This window comes from Armigeres subalbatus, chromosome 3 (assembly GCF_024139115.2).
Source record: "Armigeres subalbatus isolate Guangzhou_Male chromosome 3, GZ_Asu_2, whole genome shotgun sequence".
Classification (NCBI taxonomy): domain Eukaryota; kingdom Metazoa; phylum Arthropoda; class Insecta; order Diptera; family Culicidae; genus Armigeres; species Armigeres subalbatus.
The window spans coordinates 41623368-41642747 of NC_085141.1; the positions used below are offsets into that span (position 1 = coordinate 41623368).

Below are 19380 nucleotides of genomic sequence, written 5' to 3' on the forward strand. Positions count from 1 at the left end.
CATTCAGCATTATTCGGGGAAACGACATTTTTGACCATAGCGAATGACATTTTCGGCAGTTCGGCCAAATGGCCCTTTGTTGCAAAACAGTCATTTCGGGCAAATTGCATTTTAACCCAAAATGACTCATTCGGTCAGGCGGATTTTTCAGTCAAATGATCCGTTGTGCCAAACGACATTTTCGACCGTATGATCTATTCAATCAAATGGGCCTCTCTGCCAAACGACCATTTCGATCAAGCAGAACTGTTGGCCAAATGATTTATCCGATCAATCTACTTTTTCGGCCGTTTCGACTAAATGGACCGTTCTGTCAAACGACTATTTAGGTCGAACGGCATTTTCGGTCAATCGGTATTATAGACCATACACCTACTTTGGCCAAATGACTTTCGGTCAGATGGGCTTCAACCTAACAGCTTTTCGCCTACTGGCCTTCGGTTAAATGGCTTTCGACCGATTGACTTTCGGCCAAACGACCCTTTTCCCGATTCGCTATTGTACTTGGATAGACAGCTCAAAATTGCACCAGTAAGGGGTCGTACACTAATTACGTAAGCAATTTTTATGTTTTTTTTACAAACTGCCGATGATGACACCGAGCCAAGGATTATAGACAGACTGATACAAAAGTTTGCACTGCACAGGGCATCATTCTGACATTTTACATACTTGACTGGACGATACTACTAGACACTGGACTGGAGGGACTGGTACGTGGATACCGAGTGGTTTAAAGCAGTAGAAAAGCGATTCTCGGAAGTAGGTGGGACTCTAGTGTCACGAATGGAGAGCGCGCATTCTTCGGCGCTTGCCTTTCGGAGTGTGCCGTTCTGGATTCGATGCTTCTCCGATGATTTGTAGTGATTCATTGAGAAAAGAAGCTAACATAGATAGCTTCCAGACTAGCAACTGAACAGCTTCTTTCTTCACGAGCTGTCACCTAATTTCTTACTCGACCGGAAACAACCCATCCAAAACCGTGTTTTGCATTGTAGAAGCTCCACCCTTTGTAGAACCACCATTGTAGAAGCTCCATCTCCACCCACTTCACGGCCCTCGGCGAGTGGATTGAAGTAGTGATCCACACCGATGATCAGATAATTGTCCCTGGATCATAAAACTTTGCCTTCAACTGGGGCAGAATGCAGAAGCTCATCTCGTTGCAGCAAGACGATATCTCCGACAAAGCAGCTACGAAGTTCAAACCGCCGATTTCCTGGACTGACAGGCGCTTAGGAGTTTCTCAGACATTCCGTATTCTGGAGAAGCTCGTCGTCATGAAGCAAAAGTTTTAGTCAGAATCCAGTTGCTGACCGGAACTCAGAAGGATAACTATTTAGACCCACAGACTCATCAATGCAATGACGTCTTAAGTTCGCAGTATTTCTCCTTGACCTCGAACATAATCGTCGCATTTTCTGCATCCTACTTCTCGAGTGCTTCAGCATCTTCGTCGGCAGCAACGTTATCGGTAACCAGCTCAATTTTTCGACGAACAGCATGCTATTCTTGGAATGCGTTTTCCAGTCGCTTTAACATCTACTGCTTGACATCTACTTAAACATCAGGCTCTTTCAGATCGAACTTCTCCAAAAACTTCCACACTGCATTAAATGTTTCAAACTGTTTCGTTCTCGCTTCCCTAGCTATCTAAAGTTTTGTACTGTTTTACAGAAATGTTATTTACTTTTGCAGCTACCCAAATGTGCATTTTACACCATTTTCCCCTATTTCGAATTGATCTCCATATTGGAATTCGTGGATCGTCTCAGTCGCTAACATCTGAGATGAAGAGAGACATTACAGAACACTCGTACTACCGCTAAGAAGATTTGGAATTTTTCGTGGTATGTGAGGTTTTGCGGGACTGGCGAGGTAGTGGATCTTGAATATCGCACTGTTGGAACTGCTTCAGAACGCATTTCGTTCTCTAGTAGAAGCAGTGTCTCCGCCGTTATTGGCTAATTCTGTGCTAAAATCCAAACCGCAAAGATCTGCTGAATAGATTAATTCCGCAGCGTCCCAGCCACAGCTAGTAGACCTTCGTTTGCATCTACTCACAATCACTGGCGTCACCAGCTATTGTTATTTGGTGGGGCACCACTTGGCGCAAGAACAATAGCCTATGAGAACAATGGTGTGATTGCATCGTGTGGTGCCCCACCTCTGTCTCCGCCAGTGCTCACAATCGTTAAAGTTAGATAAAGTCTAGTGGTATCCGATTGTAAGGAGGATTTATGCGACCCGAACGAATTTTTTCTACCCAATCTTGAACCTGGTTCTCACGTTCTCGAGTTTCAAGCACGAGCAGACGAATCCTTACGCTATTGTTGTCAGCTTCTTCTGCGAACGACACCTCGATCTGATGTCTCTCTATGAGTGCTTTTTCTGAAGCGTTGCAATTCTGCCCGGCAACTCGACGTACCTATAGTCGAACAAACAGAAGCCGTCACTCGTGGTGGTTCCTATTGGAAACAAAGCCAATCTTGGTTGGCTAAACTAGCATACGAACCCTAACAAGGAAAATCTTGAAAGCACTTTGTGTCAAGCCACAAAATCGTTGAGACTGTTCGATTTTTTACAGCCAACAAAAGTGTAGGCATCTGCCAGATCATAGTTCCCCGAAGATGCATTGGACCTATCGCAAACCGATGCATTATTGGACCTATCGCTTATTAGAAGTCTCAAAATAGCAAAAATCACCAGCTAGTATTCCATCATTCTTTTTTATACTGACTAAAAGGACATGGCCGGCGTTGTTATTGGTCTTTGTAATTGTTGAGTCACTGATAGTATGGTTGTGGTTGAATATATGAAGGAAACATTAGCTCAAAGTCTCCAGCAGTTCAAAATCTGCTCAACGAACTGAAAAGCTTCCAAAAACAATGGGAAGCTTTTCTATGAATATCTTGAAGGTGCAGTTCAACAGTTCATAAAATCGAATTTGAAATATTTGGCATATTTGCACCAGTTAGCCAAATAACTTGTCATTGAATTCTAGAATAAAATTCAAAATAATATATTTTGCCTTCCAAAGAACATATCCGAAGACGAGTCAGTCTAGAACTGAAAGTCTTCTTAATAAATATATAATCAGGACTCACTTTTCTGGCTCGTCAACCCTATTCCCAGACGCGTCTTGTGGTATTCCGAACTACAATCAATTTTCAGCGGTCTCCCAAACGCGCTTTGTAATTTTCCACGACTCAAACCATTTCCAGTGCGCTTTGTGATTTACCACACCACAAACCATTTTCCAGCGGTCTACCAGACCACAATTCATATTCCAGCGGACTTCCAGACAAGCTTTGTGATATTCCAAACCACAATCGTTTTTCCCCGGTTTCCCCGGTCGATCCGAGGCGCTTTGTGATTTTCCAAACCACAATTAATTTTCAGCGGCCTTTTCGGTCGCGCTTTTTAGAAATACAAACCACCTTGCCTTCTATTTTTTTAAAACCATCAAATATTTTAATAATAACCCTTGAATTGAACTCACCTTTTGAAAATCAGCGTCAGAAATCAAAAAATAACCTGGCAGGATCGCCAAAATGTGAAGCCCCAAAAGGTCGGAGCGAAATGCCATGACAACAGCTTTCCTTGGGTGTGTGTGCACGCAACGGAGATCTGATAAGAAGAGGCCGACTCAAGGCTTGCTGCTCACCAATTGACACGGTGCGGTGTTAATGTATCATCAAACGCTGAAAGTAATTTAGGGTAAAGCCTAGTATGGAGATCTCAAGGAAAACGGTCAAGGAAAATTTTATATAATTACCAAAGAAATTTTGACAGCCAACGAAAGTAATTGAAGAAAGTAGGCGAAAAACAAAACAAAACATTTTCTGTGTTCGTTTGCTAGTAGATTTGCAAAAGTTATCCAGATGGTAAGCTATTATTGGATGTAATAAAATTAATAATTATGTATTTCAAACATTTTACAGTTTTAATATGTCAACCACAAAACCGCCCGATCCAGCCTCACTTCCGTTTCGAAACATTAGTTGCCTGGCACTTGATATACCTGTGAGAATACCAGGCTTGAATTATTCACTGCCAAGCCTCCGCCAAGTGGGTCAACGCTAAAGAGGCGTCAACATCAAGATTTACTCCATGAGAAATGCAACAATTTCGAAAACCAATAAGTTAAAAAAATCTGGATGCATTAAATTAAAAAAATCATCAAACAGACATGGAGTTTGACATGTTATTCATGGCTCATGGATGGTCCGGATAAGTTCCATTTTTGGTTGCTATGGGCCGTTACCGGAGACTCCTGGATCCGTAATGTTGCTGTAAACATGTGATGGCATATTGAACTCAAATTAAGTGGTTGGTTTTTTTTTATTTTAGCTTTTGTCAATCCATTTTCTCAGGAGGATACTCCGATGCAGTCGGAAAAAACTATGTTAATAGCATTATTTGATTCAGTGGACTTGCCCGATCCGAAGACGACCATCGATCAGCTCACTGCAGAGTTCGATTTTACTGACTCCAGATCCGGTGCTTTTGAACCATATCGACCAACTAACTCCAGTTTTTTTTACTTTATTATGTATCCAACTTCCCTGGTTCAAATGGATCTGATGACGATATCGATGATGACTATCCGAACAATCAACCAAAGTGTTTCCGTGTTTTTTCTTTCATATTGTCGTTAGTTTTCTGAATCTTAAGAATATAGTAAAAACTTTAATTGTTAATTATCATCTAATGTGTTTAGATATGCTTCAAAAGATATTCTGCCTTTCTCATTAAATGATTTTTTTTCTTTATAAGAAAATAAGAGTCCACGTTACAGCTCTGACCGAAGGCACATGTTGATGAATACCTGTCGTTTTCAAGTCAGAATCTGTTATGGCCATATTTCTCATATTTTATCATTATTTGATAAAAAGTCAAAAAAAAATTTTATATGGAATATGACCGCATATGGGTCCCAGCATGTTGAAATAATAAATTAACTATTCTTAATATTTGCTTTGGCTAATTTTCATGCCAGTTTGTGGCTATTTTCAATATAAAGATGATTTTTCTCAGATCATGATTATCGAGCTCATAGTCTTCATCTCGTAAGCTTCGTAGTTCATCAATAAGATCCAATTCCTCTTCAAACAATACAAAAAGTAAGGAAAGCGAATGATTATGGCAGACATTAAAACTACTATTTCACTATGTTTACAATAATGCGATCATTTTGAAGATGGAGTACGCGTTAGCTTGTGTTTAGTATTTGATGCAAAACGATCTCGCCATTAAAGAAGAGTTGGGTTCTGCTTTGTGCGGGTGAGTAAATTAATGTGAAAGTGAAGCCTTCAGTAAGTGAGTACGTCAACTCTCGTTTAGTATGGGATGAAGAACGATCGCGCGGTTATAGAGGTGTTTGGTTCTGATTTATGCTTTGTTGCTCTGAGAAAAAATAATTACAAAGCAAACCTTAGTGCGCGATAGCTCGTGTTTAATTTTGGATTATTGAAATGTTGGTTCTGCTTTGTGCGGTTGAGTAATTTACTGTGACTAAGCTTCGTACAAAATATTGCTTACTAAGGCGACTTTCTATAGATTACCATCTCATCTAACAAAGCATCCCTTTCCCCTGTCGAACAAAAAGTGTTGAACTAATTTTTCTCCTCTAATTTTAAATTGACAGTGAGGACGTTGCCAGCATCGTTATTGGTCTTGAAAATTTTTGGAGAAATTCCCGCAGCAATTTCTGGGGCAATTCTCGGAGGAATTTCCGGAGGAATTCTTGGAGCAATTCCCGGAGGAATTCTTGAAGGAATTCCTGGGGAAATTCTTAAAGTTAAAGAATTCCTCCAGGAACACTTCCGGGATTTTTTGCGGGAGAATTCCTCCAGGAATTTATCCGCGAATTCCTCCAAGAAATCTTCCAGGAATTCCTCCAGGAAATTCTCAAGGAATTCCTACTGGATTTTCTCCAGGAATTCATCCAAGAATTTCTCCGCGAATTACTCCAGAATATCCCGGGAACTCCTCCAGAAATTCCCACGGAAATTCTTCCAAGAATTTCTCCAGGCATTCCTCCAAGAACTTCTCCAGGAATTCCTCCAATAATTTCTCCAGGGGTTCTTTCGAGAATTTGTTAAGGAATCCCTTCGGAATTTCCTTCATTAGTTCCTCCGTGAATTCCTCTAGGAATTCCTCCGTAGATTCCTCCAGAAATTCCTCTGACAATTCCTCCAAGAATCCATCCAAGAAATTCTCCAGGAATTCCTCCAATAACTCTTCCGGGAATTCCTCAGGGAATTCGTCCAGAATTTCCTCGGGATATTCCTTGAGGAATTCCTTCGGGAATACCTCTAGGAATTCCTCCAGGAATTTCTCTGGGAATTCGTCCAAGAATTTCACCAGAACTCATTCCAGGAATTCCTCCAACAACTCCTACGGGAATTCCTCTGGGTTTCCTCTGGGCCTTCGGGAATTTCTCCAGGAATTTTTTCGGGAACACCTCCAGGAATTTCTTCTGGAATTTCTCCAGGAATTTCTACTGGGAATTTCTAGGGGAGTATCTTTGAGAAATTGTGAATATAATTCAAGTGAACTTATGAACGAATTTACGAGTAACCTTCCTGGTGGACCCCAGGGGAATTCCGTAGGAATTCTTTTAAAAAAACTTCCCGCGGAATTCCTGAAGTAATTATTAGAGGAATTTCTGGAGAAACATCCGAAGGTATTCCTTGCCGAATGTCCGAAAATATTCCTATAGAACTTCCGGACGAATTTATTGAGAAATTTCAGTAGGAACATTCGAAGGAATCCCTGGAGATACTTTCGAAAGGAATATTCGAAGCACTTTGTGGAGACATTTCTAGAAGAACTTCAGGAGGAATTCTTGAGAAACCAAAGAATACAAAGAAAGACCATGCTGAGAGTGGCTGGGTTCGGTTCTCGGTTCGGTCTAGGACATTTTCGGGTTGGAAAACATCTGGACTTCCCTGGGTATAAAAGTATCATCGTGTTAGCCTCATGATATACAAATTGAATATGGTAACAAAAATGGCTTAGAAACCACGCAGTTAATGACTGTGGAAGAGCATAAAAAATTAAGCTGCGAGGCGGCAATGTCATTGTGGGGGATGTAATGCCAATGAAGAAGAAGAAGACATCCGGAAAGTCTATAGGAGGAACTTCTGATGTTATTCCTTTGAGGAATTCTGAAGAATTCCCGCGGGATGGGTTTGGAGGAAGTCCATGTCAATTTCGAAAAGACTGAATGATAATTTTTCGAGATAATTTCTGGTCTATCCTTGTCCTGAAGTAATTTATGAAGAATATCTAGATAAATTTTTAGAGAAGCTCCTGGAAAATATCCCAGGCCAACTACTTAAGGAGGATGATTCCAGCATGAACTTCCGGAGCAATTTCTGTAGGAACTTCGGGAGCAATTCTTGAAGCAACTTCCGTAGCAATGCCTGGAGGAATTCCCGTAGGAACTATCATATAACTATTGGTTATCGCATGCCGTATAAGAAATATTTGATGAAAAAAGAGACATTGATAGTTCCAGCGTTCAGAAGTCTGGTTAAGCAACCGATGTCAGAGATAGTTTCTCTAAATATTGGATCAGATGGTACTGAATTTGGACTTTTTTTTTATGTTGAATATCCATCGATTGGAGTGCCCTTCACTCTCGCTTGTTGCGAGACATTTAACAAATTCTTGTCATTGAAGTTTTTTGTAGTAGTCCCTCGACAAAACGTCGCCAGAATTCTTTTATGCCGTCCACTCATCCAGTGGTAGAAGAATATCTGTGTTGATTCAATATCATTTTTACTGCCGTTGTAAATTTTTGATAGTCAATGTCCCTCTATAGGATGAAAGGAACATTAACAGGTTCTGATCGTGAATAGCCACTTTTGATTATGGTGACGATCGACATGCTATCACTACCATGAGAATCTTTCATAACCTTCCACTGACAATCTTATAATAGTAAATTTAGTCATAGACACAGATCAATGTGGCTTTCTGGACCTGAACCTTGGAATTCCACCGGAAGTTCCTCCAGGATTTCCACCGGAAGTTCCTCCAGGAATTCCACCGGAAGTTCCTCCAGGATTTCCACCGGAAGTTCCTCCAAGAACTCCGCCGGAAGTTCTCTAGGAATTACTTCGGAAGTTCCTCCAGGAACTACTTCGGATGTCCCTCCAGGAATTCCTCCGGAAGTTCCTCCAAGAATTCCTTCGGAAGTTCCTCCAGGAAGCCCTTCGGAAGTTCCTCTAGAAATTCCTCCTTTCTGCAGAAGTTCCTCCGGAAGTTCCTCCAGGAATTCCTCCGGAAGTTCCTCCGGGAATTCCTCCGGAAGTTCCTCCGGAAGTTCCTCCGGAAGTTCCTCTGGAAGTTCCTCCGGGAATTCCTCCGGGAATTCCTCCGGAAGTTCCTCTGGGAATTCCTCCGGAAGTTCCTCCGGGAATTCCTCCGGAAGTTCCTCCGGGAATTCCTCCGGAAGTTCCTCCGGGAATTCCTCCGGAAGTTCCTCCGGGAATTCCTCCGGAAGTTCCTCCGGGAATTCCTCCGAAGTTCCTCCGAATTCCTCCGGAAGTTTCTTCGAATGATCCTCCGGAAGCTTCTCCGGGAACTCCTCCGGAAGTCGCTCCGGGAATTCCTCCGGAAGTTCCTCCGGGAATTCCTCCGGAAGTTCCTCCGGGAATTCCTCCGGAAGTTCCTCCGGGAATTCCTCCGGAAGTTCCTCCGAATTCCTCCGGAAGTTCCTCCGGGAATTCCTCCGGAAGTTCCTCCGAATTCCTCCGGAAGTTCCTCCGGGAATTCCTCCGAAGTTCCTCCGGGAATTCCTCCGGAAGTTCCTCCGGGAATTCCTCCGGAAGTTCCTCCGAATTCCTCCGAAGTTCCTCCGGGAATTCCTCCGAAGTTCCTCCGGGAATTCCTCCGGAAGTTCCTCCGGGAATTCCTCCGAAGTTCCTCCGGGAATTCCTCCGGAAGTTCCTCCGGGAATTCCTCCGGAAGTTCCTCCGGGAATTCCTCCGGAAGTTCCTCCGAATTCCTCCGAAGTTCCTCCGAATTCCTCCGGAAGTTCCTCCGGGAATTCCTCCGGAAGTTCCTCCGGGAATTCCTCCGAGTTCCTCCAGAATTCCTCCGGAAGTTCCTCCGGGAATTCCTCCGAAGTTCCTCCGGAATTCCTCCGGAAGTTCCTCCGAATTCCTCCGGAAGTTCCTCCGGGAATTCCTCCGGAAGTTCCTGAATTCCTCCGGAAGTTCCTCCGGGAATTCCTCCGGAAGTTCCTCCAGAATTCCTCCGGAAGTTCCTCCGGAATTCCTCCGGAAGTTCCTCCGAAGGAATTCCTGAAGGAAGTTCCGGAGGAATTCCTGGAGGAACTTCCGGAGGAATTCCTGAGGAACTTCCGGAGGAATTCCTGAGGAACTTCCGGAGGAATTCCTGGAGGAACTTCCGGAGGAATTTCTGTAGGAACGTCCGGAGAAATTCCTGGAGGAACTTCCGGAGGAATTCCTGGAGGAACTTCCGGAGGAATTCCTGGAGGAACTTCCGGAGGAATTCCTGGAGGAACTTCCGGAGGAATTCCTGGAGGAACTTCCGGAGGAATTCCTGGAGGAACTTCCGGAGGAATTCCTGGAGGAACTTCCGGAGGAATTCCCGGAGAAACTTCCGGAGGAATTCCCGGAGAAACTTCCGGAGGAATTCCCGGAGAAACTTCCGGAGGAATTCCTGGAGGAACTTCTGGAGGGCGGAATTCCTGGAGGAACTTCCGGAGGAATTCCTGGAGGAACTTCCGGAGGAATTCCTGGGGGAACTTCCGGAGGAATTCCTGGAGGAACTTCTGGAGGAATTCCTGAAGGAACTTCTGGAGGAATTTCTTTACGAACTTCTGGAGGAATTTCTTTACGAACTTCTGGAGGAATTCCTGGAGGGTCTTCTGGAGAAATTGCTGGAGGAACTTTCGGAGGAACTCCTGGAGGAACTTACCTGAAGAATTCCTGGAGGAACTTACCTGAAGAATTCCTGGAGGAACTTCTTGTCCAATTACCATCAGTTATCTATCTCATCCCATTCGCTGACAATCAACGATCCAACAAACAATAAAAGCTGAATATGCTAGTTTTTTGGCTGAAGAATGCTATTTTTGGTAGAATAAGCGCTCTATCAGCTTCCAATGTTTGTTGAGGAGGGCACGGCAGACAACGATGGGCTGTGCACGTCGTTCGTATGTCGGAAGAGTGCCAAGCGAAAATAATATTCAGGAGAGAACCATGGAGGGGCCGTACGCTTCGCGGAAGGCCGCGTAGACGATGGCTTTTTGCAGTAGCAAAGGACCTGAGGGCGCTAAGCGTTCAGGGTAACTGAAAGCGATTGGCCCAGGATCAAGTTCAGTAGAGGAGGATACTCCATTCGGCGTAGGTTCATCGAGGAGCTGTAGCCCATAAAGTATCAAGTAGGATAATATACTGAAACTCAGCTAAGTTTTGTCGTAGACTAAGGTGGGGCACTATTACGCATTAAATTTTCTAACGAATACAAAGCCTTCATTAAATAAGCTTTCAATTATGAATTCCCAAGGCACATACTCTGCCTTTGAAGAAAAACTTCAATAATTTTCAAAAGGTTTTTCGATGAGTTTATGGATTTCATTTGGTATAACATTTATTGTTTATTTTCACCCCTTGATTATGTAATGTACTCATTAAACACTAGGACATTATTTTTAAGTGGCTTCATGCCAAGCCACTTTTATCCTTACATCCCCGTGGGTCCGGTCGATCGGCTTACCTGGGAGCTTTGTTCGATTTCTGACTAAACATCGTCCAAGTTTCTTCGAGGGATTATTAGCAAAACTATCGACGTTGCAGTGCTGCAAGAAGTATGTTGAAAGGGACCAATGGTGCAAACATTTTCCAAGGCTGTGACAAATCACACGGGCAACGATATATAAAGATACAGGTACACTGCGGAAGCACTGATAACGATAACCTATTATACACGCTGCTCAAACACGATTCTGATAGCTGTTCGAACTATGTACGCCATCAAACTCTTCCTGGGGTTTATAGGAAATCTCAGATTTGGCCAGGAAGTGTATAGAATAACCATTGCGCCTTGACGAACAAGAACGGGCCAATTTATTCCACCGACTCCAAGAACATGGCCATTGGGAGCACCTACTTTCAACATGGCATTTCGTATCGGTATACCACAGCCGAAAAAATATTGCACCTAAAATAAATCGCAAAAAAATTAAAGCAATGTTGATAGAGCTTCACAAAACGTCACTTTACGTGGGGAATAATGCACCAGTGCATTATTCCGCTAGTGAAGACGTCAGTTTGTGTTTTCTTCACAGAAATACGCCTGCTATTGCCTAATTATTCGTTTTCCTTGAGAGCTCCGTACTGTTCAAGGAATTTCAGTAGCGGAATCATTCCTTGACCACTACTTGTCCTATCTATTTGTACAGTACTTTAGAAGTCCATACCACCCTTAAGACGGTATAATGCGCCCCACCTGGCCAAAACCCCCCCTTAGGTTTATAGAAAACTATATCTAACTAAGGGTCAAAATCAGTTGGTACCTATAAATATTCGTGAAACCATCATACTATGTGAATGTGGAAGTATTTTTGTATTACATAATGAAAATAATAGCAAAATCAGGGATTGAATCCTAAAGAGAAAGAGCAAGTCTCTCACTTATCATCTCTGTATACATATACGATATGTAGCATATCGCGAGAAACTTTTTTCGCAAGCTGTCATGATAGAGAACTGATTTGGGATATTATACCCTATGATAAATTTCTTTTAGAAAGCTCCAAATGTAGGGAGCACTGGATCTGATGATGCATTTCAACTTGTTCTACACAGCTGTGCAGTAACCAACACGAAAGGAGCAAAAACAAAGCAAGAATCACCATTTTTCTGTGGGGGCTGCCTATCCGATTCTGTTTTTTCGCACTTGTATACAAGTTTGATAAATTTGTTATCATGGCTTGTTATGATTCAGAACAGTTTTTGCCTCTCTTTTATCGTTGTTCGTTATCTATTGAGAGCGATTTCTGCAAACCCTGAGCAAAATACAAAAAACTTATAGTTTTGATGTAACTTTCAATGTTTGTTTGCTCAACATTCTGGAGCGACACTAGCGTACTGTCCGTAAAACTTGCACTGGAACACTCAGTTGGGCAACAGAATAACTTTTCCCAGTGGTTAATTTGATATAAAATTGCTTCCATCTTCAAAAATGTTTCGTTTTTCAAAAATCTAGATTGCTTTAAGAATAGGTCGTATGTGCAAAAGAGAGTCTCTCTTTGGATCTATTCTCTTTCGATTATTACGAAACTATACAAAAGTTTACTTCGAATTTCTTGGCAGATATCCAAAGACGATAGCTTTGTCTGTCATGCTGAAGTGGAAATGTAGCAAAACATGCAAAACTAGCCAAAATATTAGCGAAAGAGAGCGCGATCAAAGAGAATCTCTTTTTTGCACATACGACCTATTCTCAAAGCAATCTAGAAATGTGTTTCACTGGTCAAAACGCCCCAGTGTAGGCAGGACGATATGCCCTTACCAACTGGACACAAGCGCGACGAGCTTGCAGTAGTTGCTTCCAAATTATATGGAAACTATTGAAATGTAATTCAAACCTGCTTAAATGGACTTATGTTGGTTTTTTAATGTGAAGCACATAAGGATTTGTAACCTTTTTATTATGGGATTGATAAAATACTAATGAAGGGCTATGAAACGTCTTTGGTTAAGGTGGGGCGTATTACCCAGGCACTTTTTAAAATACTTTTTTCCACTACTTTCCAAAAAAAAGCTTTATTGCGTGTTATCTGCAATATTTTTATATGACTACTCATGGGCAAAGTGTTTGCGACTTCCTGGACTACCAAATACCACAAAGTTTGCATAAATTGCGTTGAAAAATAAACAGTTATCAAGGAGATGCCGTAGGGGGGGCATATCATACCGTCTTACCCTACTTAAGCCCCGCATAACCAGTCTTGCCAGATATGTATATCTGAATTTTGTTCTGCAATCATATAAGAAATTTCTACTTCAAATTTACGGCGAAAATTCGTCACGTAGCCTGCACACTTCGGCCCTAATGGTTATTTGGAAGAATGGATCAATTGGCCGAAAATGTGATATGGTCGACCGGCTGAAAACGTTATTTGGCTGAGTCTGGTCAAAATTTCAATTGGTCGTTTAGCAGACGTTTGACGGAAAATTTCAGCACATTCAAAGTTAATTGCCTATATGCCGGGTATTAAGCCACCTAGGAATGGGCGATACCGATACGATATATCGGGAATCGATATTTTCGCTCCGATTAATCGATATTTTGTATCGATTTTCTTATGTTCGATATTTGACCGTATCGATTTTTTGTAGCTGATATCGGATTTCGATTGTTTTTTTAATTCCGAAACATTATCCGTAAGAAAACAAAAGTAAAAATATAGCACATTAGACACAAACTGTAAAAAACCGCGAAACTGTAATGACCTGAAATGGAAAATCAAAAGTTTCCTCAATTTTTTAATTTTTTTTTGCTCGTGCTTTTAATTTTCCGGACGTATCGATATATCGGAATATCGATGTTTCAACGCCGATATTTTTTGGCATCGATATTTCGACGATAAAAACATCGATACGGCAGTATCGATATTTTCCTGAAAAACGCCCATTCCTAGCCACCCGGTGTGGAAATTAATTACTATGTCTGAAACTTGATTATGCATATGTACAACATGTGATAGATTTAGTTCGGAAAAGTTATTGGAGGGTAACCGCCCCTTCGGTGGGGTTTGATCCCACGACCCCAGTCTTGTGAGTAGATGGGGTCGTGGGATCAAACCCCACCGAAGGGGCGGTTACCCTCCAATACCTTTTCCGAACTAAATCTATCACATGTTGTACATATGCATAATCAAGTTTCAGACATAGGAAAATTTCATTTTGCAAAGCGTTGATTCCATTCACCTTTTAACCATTTTATTACTTCTCACTTCTTATTTCATAATCCCCCCCCCCCATCCAGTGAGGAGTGAAAATTGAGAAGCGAAATGAGAATTGAAACGTTTCACATCTCGATTCTTACTTCCTGCAATGAAAAAATAGAATGAGAAGTTACAAGTGATTAGAGAGTAGTGCGATTTTTCACTCCTTATTTCTTATTTCTCATTTTTAATTCTTACTCCTCACTTCCCACAGTTAGAAGTGAAAAATGTCTCACTTTTCATATCTCATTCCCCACTTTTGCTTTCACACTTCTACCATTTCACAGTGAGAAGCAAGATAAAAGATACGGGAAGTGAGAAGGGTGAAGTAAGAAGTGAGGCATTTTGTATGAGAAGTAAGAAGTAAGACATCTCACTGTAGAAGTAAAAACAAGGATGTTATCGATCATTTAGTAATCTGCATTCGATCATTTAGTAGTTTTTCAATAACTCATTCCAGAGGCTAAATTTCAAAATGTGTTATATGGTGGACTTCTAGTGCAAAGGTTTACCTACTACTCTGCCTAACAGTTCGTTGTTTGAATTTCACTAATAACGGAGCTATAGCGCTAGTAGCAGTAACTTAGACTAAATGATTGCATATTTTGTTATCATTTAGTATAAGTATAGCAACTAGCACCGTAACTCCTTTAGCAGTGGAATTCAAACATCGACCTGTTGAGGAGAGTTGTAGAAAAACCTTCGCACTAAAAGTCCACCATACAACACATTTTGAAATTTAGCCTCTGGAATGAGTTATTGACAAACTACGAAATGATCGAACGCAGATTACTAAATGATCGATAACATCCTTGAGTAAAAAATGAGAATTATGTTGTGTTCATTGTGAGAAATGAGAAGTGACACATGGGATGGCTTCTTTCTCACTTCTTTTCATTTTTGTTACTATGAGAGATCAGTAATGGGAGATGAGAAGTAAGAAATGAAATGTTAGAAGTGATAAGAGAGGATGAAAAGTGAAAAAGTGAAAAGTAATAAACGAGAGGTGATTTGGCCAAAAGTAAAATATATCATGATATGATATTTACTGAAATTTGATAATTTTTAAGTATCATCATCATGGAACGGAAACAAAGCGAAATGCTTCAAAATAACAATAAAAAGTACACAACACTTCAATCTAAGGTTGCTTGCAGCTCTAATTCCAGTCTCAAGGGTTGCATCTCCAGCATATTCCAATTCACCCCAAACGCTTAAAATCAATAACACAGAGATATGTTTGCTTCACACAAAACGGACCTAATGCAGAACAACACCTAGATGAGCGATAGTTACACAGCCACAAAAATAGCTCGTGTGGTTTTATTGAAGCTTGGATTTCAATATTTTCAACAGTATTTGGTTCCTCAATAAACAAGAAATCACGATCGTACGAGGCATTTTTGTGCCTGTGTAACTGTTGCTCACCTAGGTGATATTCTGCATTAGGTCCGTTTTGTATGAAGCAAACACATCTCTGTGTTATTGATTTCAAGCGTGCTGTGCAATATTTCTCTCAATATCTGAACATTTTAAACCCTGTCCACGTTAAATCATGGACATCCATCTTCAAATGTAGTTTTCAAAATACCTTAAAAACTACTGAAAAGTTTAATTTATATGACAGCCGAAATCCTTTTACTTGATGTGATGCTTCCTACGTATGTTTTGCAGCCAACATTGCGCGACTGGTCCCCACTGACATTTCTGGAGCCCAATGGGAACCAAATCAGATGTTGGTAAACAACACAAATACTACCATAAGTTTTACTTTGAGATGTTGGCTGCAAAAACATGGCGTCGTGCCAGGTGGCTGATTTTAACAGTCGTTAAGGCCACCTTACACCTCGGGAATTTGGTCCGCGGATTTTTTCCCCATGCATTTTTGCATATGCGATGTTTTCGGGATTTGGGCACGGAAAATCAAAATCCCGGCCCCATTTAAAATACACGGGGATCAAAATCCGGTGGAAAATTTTCCCGAGGTGTAAGGCAGCCTTTAGACGTCAATCAAACTCTCTCTCTCGGAACGGTACAAAAAGCAACGTCAGCAAAAACATTAACTTGATACCAGATGGTATTCATCTCATCATCATATTTGTATTACCACTTAAATTCAGTTTCACACTTAATTAGAATAATATTTGTTTAAACTTTTTCAAAGTGAGAGAATTAGAAACAATATAATAGAGTCAACGTTTTGAATGTTTCTTTTGTTATAGATAAAGGATTATTTATATATTGGAAAAGCAACTGGTATTTTTTGGCAGCACGGTGTTACTCGAAATTATTGTACCCATGTGGCTTTTGTTGTGCTTTGAGTACACAATTTTATATCTATTTTGATATTTTTTATCAGTTCTAGTGATAAGAACAAATAAGAAGGATTGAGTTGCGAGAATTTAGATTCATTGTGTGGTGATTAACAGCTTCAAGCGTTGTTTATTTGATGATTTTGTTTTGTAAAAGTGAAAATATTTAGTTCGGAACAGTGGTGTTGAGTCGAAGGGCAAAAGTTTGGTATTCCATTTTACATTTTCCATTATTGGACAAATCAGGGTAAGAATACATGATTGATTTTTATTCGGTACTAGTCGACCCGGCAGACGTTGTCCTACATAGTAGGCGAAAATGCGCGTTGTGAACTGCCCATGCGAATTTTCCATACGAATCTTTATTTTAGTTATTCATAATTTACTCGACCTTATTCGTGATTTTCGCATGAGGAAATACCATATAAACCCGTCGGAAACGATAGCCAGCATACCTGCTGAAGGAATGAAGAAAATATATCGAGCCGTTTTCGAGTTATGCGGATACGAACACAGACCATTTCATTTTTATTATATAGAAGATAGATTGTGCGAAATGATTGGAGGACTTTTTTGATTTTTTTCAATCAGAATCCTATGGAACGGGCTTGGTAGTCATATGGCTACTGTTTCTGCCTCATACGCAGGAGGTCATGGGTTCAATCCCAGGTCCGTTCCATTCTCCTACTTTGTATCTTTCTCAATATTTCTCATGTTCTAGCAATCGCTAGAACTGGAAATGGACTTCCATACCGTTTCCATTTCAATGCTATACTCAACTTGACTATTCTAGTAGTAGCTGCTAGAATTGGAAATGAACAAAAAAACTCGTTTCCTACATCCAATAAGAAATTCTACACGAAAAAAAATTAATGTTATATATTATTGAGATTTCTAATACTTTTTTGCCAAAGCAGGCGCTTAATGATATGTATAAGAAAAAACTTATACATCGCATTAGTCACATACATTCCAAAACTTATACTTTTCATTAACTTATGAATGTTATTAGCTTTTTGATATGGAGTCATTTATTAGGTGGCTTAATGAATAGTATAAGTTTTTTCGAATGTTTTTTTTGCCATAACATATAAGGTTATTTTTTTACGTGTATCAGTAACTTTCTCCTATCTGTCACATTGGCAGCTCGTTAACCAAGACGAACCTCTGCCTCTCGAACCTAACCCAAAAATTCCAACAAATTCCGTATGAACTCGTGGCAAGTGCAGAGTTATATTCGGCTTGCAGTGGGCGAGTTATTGCATCATCATTTCCTTCCCTTTCCCTACATTGACTTGCATTCTGACGTGGCAGGCTCCAGTGTGACCTAACAAATAAGATCACCAGTACCTACTTGTACATTGAAGATGATTGCTAGTCCCAAGCAAACATCTGTTGGTTCTCTGTGCAAGAACAGCTGATCTGGTCATAATGGAGTAGCAACTACGGGCAGTCAATCAAGCTCAAGCTCAAGCTCTATCACAATCCTATGGATTCCAAATAATTTAAATCATTAGGAGGTCGCAACAAGCATTGCGCGTGGATTGGAAGTTCATGCCTAAATGTAGTGTAGAGATGTTCTTGTCGTGATGTTATTATGGCAGTGCTATGGAAAAGTTGGACTGCTTAAGACACTTGGTAAGAGGTTCCAATTTTCAAAAACTTCTATTCTGGTGGTTTTATTTAGCTTTTTGGTAAATCTGGCTTAAATAGAACAATGTTGTATTTAAAGAATTATAAATGATTAGCGGTTGGATATGCTATACATATAACAGTATCCCCCCGCTTATCGCCCCAATTTTTATATTTGCTATCCTTGATATTACGGAGAAAAAGAAAAATTTGGATAGCTCCGCGGAAATAACGCGCAGGGGGCAATCCCCGCATAGAACAAATCATGCATAGTGTGCGTTGAATTGAGTTCATATTATTAAAACAAATCAACTGTCATGCAAACCAATCATTTGAATGGTGTGCCCATAGATATGGAAAGATCAACAATCAGTTTTCTGCCTAGGTGTAAACTAATCCGAAATGGAAAGGATTGATCGCTTGAGGCACCAATGTATTACGAAAGCCTTCACATTAATATCAGTTTTACCGCAGTTTAGTTCGTTATTGATGTTTTCTCCGCAGAAATTCAATTTTCAGTGGATCAGTTACTTAGGGAAGCTAATCAATAGAATATTTTACATAATCTCGACTTCATATCAAATTAGAAAAAAATGCTTCCATATTACACGTCCCAAAATGATCGGTGGCCTATTGAACCTGAGCTGACGTTCCATTTCGCCCAAAAGTATTCGTGCCGGGTCTGTTGAGAGACCCACCAATACCGAGATTGCGTTCTGTGCGTTCTGAGCTAGGTTCTGAGCGAAACGGTATCGCTTTAGTTGAACCAGTTTTCTAATACATACAGAAACACCTTCCAAAAGGTTACCAGAGTCCGCAGTCAAATCCCGCCACAAATAGCAATGATTCTGCTGATCCCTGAGACACACAAAATTTCTAATACTTCATTGAATTATGTGTTTTCTGTTCAGTAATGCATATTTTCTAGGAATGTCATAATTATAAATATAAACAAAACATCGCAAATATAGCAAAGCTGCTTTGATCACTAGCCTGGAAAATATTCATTGCAGGCGTTTTGGATTTTCCAGGGTTCCAAATTTTTCTTGCAATTCGTAATATTTAAATATTACAGAAATTCAGCGCCACAACATAAAAAAGTGCATCGAGAACTTTTCTATGACTGATTTGATACTGATCAGAATTTTTTCATGGTAGTTAACCAAATTTTTTAACAACTCATTGTTACCTTGTCGTTTTAGTACAAATTTAAATGAATAATCGCTCAAGATCAGATAAGGAAATGCTAATACTATATTCCATAAAACAAACAAAAATCCTTACTAATACGTGAAATATAAGTTGCAAAGGTCACATCACTTTCCATGGTGATTCCAGATCTATGTTGTTGATTACCCCACCTAACTATCACAACTTCCTTCCTGTGGTTATTGTGGAGATGCAGAGGTATTCTCGGTCTCTACACTTGTCATAAGACGA

General features: G+C 40.5%; 1 protein-coding gene and 1 long non-coding RNA gene across 4 annotated transcripts in view; both read left to right on the forward strand.

The window, feature by feature from the left end:
• LOC134227546 (zinc finger protein sens-like) overlaps window positions 1-19380 on the forward strand; it is a 555365-nt gene that overhangs the window by 58322 nt on the left and 477663 nt on the right. The window lies entirely within an intron of this gene.
• LOC134225626 (uncharacterized) lies at window positions 3771-4626 on the forward strand. The gene is made up of 3 exons (XR_009983284.1): window positions 3771-3887; window positions 3945-4284; window positions 4354-4626. It is a non-coding gene; the product is annotated as an uncharacterized LOC134225626 (long non-coding RNA).